Below are 4567 nucleotides of genomic sequence, written 5' to 3'. Positions count from 1 at the left end.
GACTAAGGTGTATGTAAACTTCCGACTTCAACTGTATATACAGGGGTACCAGTACCGAGTTGATGTGCAGGGGTACGAGGTAATTCAGGTAGATATGTACATATAACTGGGAATAAGTGACTAGGCAACATGATGGATAATAAACAGTAACAGTATGTGTGATGATAAAAAAAAGTTAGTGGGGGCCTCCCGAGTGGGGCAGTGGTCTAAGGCACTGCATCTGCATCGCAGTGCTAGCTGTGCCACTAGAGATTCTTGGTTCGAGTCCAGGCTCTGTCGCAGCCGGCCGCGACCGGGAGACCCATGGGATTGGCACACAATTGGCCCAGTGTCATCAGGGTTAGAGGAGGGTTCGGCCAGCAGGGATGTCCATCGCACACTAGCAACTCCTGTGGCGGGCCGGGCGCAGTGCACGCTGACACGGTAGCCAGGTGTGCGGTGTTTCCTCCGACACATTGGTGCGGCTGGCTTATGGGTTAAGTGGGCATTGTGTCAAGAAGCAGTGTGGTTTGGTTGAGTTGTGTTTCGGAGGACGCACACTCTCGACCTTCACCTCTCCGGAGTCCAAACGGGAGTTGCAGCGATGAGACAAGACTGTAACTATCAATTGGATACCATGAAATTGGGGAGAAAATGTGGTGAACATTTTTTTTTTTTTTTATCATTTAAAAAATAGAAAAATTAACAAAATAAAAAATAAAAAAAATACTGCAAAAAGGGTCAATGCAGATAGTAGTTATTTATTTAACTATTTATCAGTGTCATAGTAGTATCATACATCAATTACTCTATTAACTACAACTTGCAGTAAGGTATCAAGGGGCTATCCTCTCAGTCACCAGTGCCATATGTTACGTAATGGTCCAGCCAGGGTATATGAGGTCATCGCCATGTAAAAACTTCTGAATGGAATGTAGGTACCTCATATCTGAAAGTCTTCATCTGAAAACAGGATCCCTACTAAATGTGTTCCTTACATGGATGTAATGTTTGTTGTTATCTGGCGCCCTCAACTGTATGAAGTAGGCTAAGTAGGTTACTGTATGTCCAAATTCACAGACAGATCACTCTCAGAACCATCTCTGGTATGTCTCGAGAGCATATCAAATGCACAAAACTAGTAGAAAGTATTTACTACTGTCATCATTCTAATAGCATTGTTTGGAAAGTCTCTCTGCAGGGGTTCCACCTGGTTCAGATCTGTACTCACAAAGAGATCATTAAACGTGGCCTAGCCCTCGTGTGAATGGCCTCTTATTTGCCAATCAATCCAAAAAAGTCATTTCTAAATTAGTATGAAAAAATATGTATTGTGCATAAAATAAGATACATAATATATGTGAAAAAACATGTCAATGTCCTCTCATTGACAACTTGCCAAAATGATTTCTATATGTCCCACTATCAGTTAGTCCAGTTTATTCTAGTTAGACTAAACTCAATTCACGCCTGCTATGTCTGCCCTCAGTGAGAAGAGTCTCGGTAACTGAGGATCATCGTCTGTACCTGGCCTGCAGTGGCACCGTTGACTTACAGTGGAGACACGAAGTCAACGGGATCATAGTCATCAAACGAAGCCAGTCGGTTGCTTACCGGAACCACCAGAAATATGACCCCCAGCCTGATGACTCTCTGGTTATAGAAGAGCTGGAGCCCTCCGACTCTGGGGCCTACCACTGCAACGACCAGCTAGTGGCAGACGTGGAGGTACTGAGAGGTATGAGGACAGGAGGTTACAGTGTGTGAAATTAAACGCTTATCTGACCACCCCTCTAGAATAATGAATATGTTTTTAATAAATATATTGGTTGCCGTCCTTGATGATGAGAGCTGAAAATGGACCACTGACTGGACGATCAATAATGGTTGAACCAATTATCAATTTCAAGCAGAACAAGTGGACAACCACCAATGAAATTGCTCTGCCATTGGAGTGATGGAAGAATATAAGTAAACCTTTTTAAGGAAATTAGCTGAAACATATTTTTTTGGTCTAATGAGCATATTCCTGTCATTGTCTGTAACATTTCTGCATCTTGTTACAATCATTTCATAAATGTCTTCCCACAGGCCAAAAATGTGCTGTTTCTGCTGGCAGAACCCTATTGCTGCCCTGTACTGTATCTAGAAAAGCCAAGAAGAGGTGGTTCTTCAAGAAAGATAATCATGCGAAACAGGAAAGGGGAGAGGGAGGACCCACTGAACAGGTTTTCATTTGATGAAGACGGAGCCCTGCAGAACCTCAATCTGCAGCCAGGGGACTCTGGAGTGTACCTGTGTAATGGGGAAACGGCAGCTAAAGTAACAGTGTTGACAGGTAGAGCTTTCCAAATAGCATTTTATCTATTTAATTGTCCGTGTTTTATTTTAACAGTGACATTTTCATTTAATTAAAAGATCAGGCTCAACAATCAACTTCATCACTTCCTAGGAAAATCAGTGAGAGAACGCGTTGGGGGAACCACACTTTAGAGACCCCTCTAATCCCATTCCCCTGTCATTTAAAATGCCATGCTTATGCCTGACTTGATTATTTATTTATTTTTCAATCCCAGATCACCTCAAAATCCAGAGTTTCACTGCTGTTATGAAAACAGGTAACACACAGCAACACTATGCAATTCTTATTACAAGTATGAAAGTAACACTGTGATTGTAAATTCCATGACCTATATTCTTCACCATATATTTTCAGATGTTGTTGGGAGAGATAAGGACCTACAAATGGTAGGTTGTCCACGGACATTCAGACACAAATTAGACTGAATGAAAATGATTTCAAATCTTTGTTGTTGCTCTCTGTGGTGAAACTAAAATGGCAGTGTGTGTTGGTCAAAATTGAGGATCTTGAAAAACAAGAACATGAGTGCCACCCAGCTTTATGGTTGCCATTAGCAACCCTCCATGCTGTGCTCACTACAGAGAGCATCAACTTTCGTCCTGCTATCTTTAATACAGGTGACATTTTCACATGTTGAACTGTGCTTTTGTCTTTCAGTTGTGGTGATGATAGCTGTCGTTGGACTATGCTTCATGGTGCTTTTGGCTGGAATGATGGGCCTTTTTGCTGATAGACAGACTGAACAGGAAGAAAGAATTGCAGTACAGGTAAAAATGTCTAAAAACTATATTGTTACATTATATGCATCTGATCTTGTTTGTACAAGCCTTTAGGTCCATATTAAGCTATTACATTGGCCTATGTGGTCATGCAACAACCTTTTTACAAACATGTGATATGATCACCTTATTTCCTATAGTGACAGGACACAAGCAGGAAGGAGCTCCAGACGAGGTGCTTGTCAAATCTAGGTAAAGAACACTGTCTAATTGTTTGCTACCAGAAAAGTCACAATAGTAGTGTTTGTGTGAAATGTGTGCGTTCTCCCAACAAGTATTGCTCTCATTATAAACAAGTGATTGTTTCATATTTGGTCTTATAGGGTCTGAGACACAGGGTAATGGGGAAGAAGTGAGTACAAATGAATACATCTCACTGCTAACTGAAAGCATTGCTGAAATGAATGTTTGTGTCTCAGGGCCCTTCTCATGTGGAAGACAGTGATGTTCAGTTTGCATCTCTGGGTCGGCAGAACTGGAGGGAAAGATCGAGGGTACAGGGAGACCAGCATCACGTCATCTACTCCGCTGTGGTCACTGCTAGACCAGCATTCCAGGGTTTGAAGAGCGTAACACATTGATTTGACCGATTGACTCCTTAACCAGACAGTTCGTATTTGACTTCTGTTACATAGGTGACATCTCCCTGGGCCAATCCTGGCACTCCCTGAGCAGTGGGGCGGGCATTACCAGTGTGCTTCAGACTGCCATATTGCAGACCCACTTCCTGTGAAAAACATATTTATCATGATTAGAGATGAAATATTAACATCATGCCATCCAAACCTGTCAGGTGTACATTTACAGTTAGATAAGGTTTAGTCCTAACAATTATGACTTCAATCATTTACAGAAGTACTTTTACCTTGAGACTTGAATTCCTGTTCACACAGGTGTTGCACAAACATTTTGATTTACCTGAAAGAGGGAACAATTTAGTTTTAAAGGGGCAATCTGCAGTTCAAACAATTACAAAAAGCTTTGCCCACCACTGCTTTGGTAAATAGCTGAGCAGTCGGTCTGGAGAGATGGAACCACTCTCAAATTCATACACAGAACTATGGATGCAAGGACTGACCATCCATGAGATCAAATTATAGTTTGAATTTTGTTTTGAGGATATGCAGGGTTTGTTTACAATTACAGTTTTTATTTAAAACAATTGAGTTAAACAATCTTATATTTGGGGTTTTGATGGGGTAGGACAGTTGAACTAAGCTCATGAGGCATTTATAGGTGATATTCTTCAAGAATCAATGGGTACAAATTATTATTATTACTTTGAAAGTCAAAATATCTATGAATCAACTGCAGATTTGCAAAAGACTAACTTTGGTTTTGGAGTATGATGCGTCTTTAAGTAAACTTGTCAAACTTGAGATGCGTTCAAAGATTGCGTTTACATTCCCTGCTGTCATTGGTGCTACCATTCAACCATAACAAGAAT

This window comes from Salvelinus alpinus, chromosome 26, assembly GCF_045679555.1.
Source record: "Salvelinus alpinus chromosome 26, SLU_Salpinus.1, whole genome shotgun sequence".
Taxonomy (NCBI): domain Eukaryota; kingdom Metazoa; phylum Chordata; class Actinopteri; order Salmoniformes; family Salmonidae; genus Salvelinus; species Salvelinus alpinus.
The sequence above is the reverse complement of the archived record's forward strand: the minus strand, read 5'-3'. Positions refer to the sequence as shown.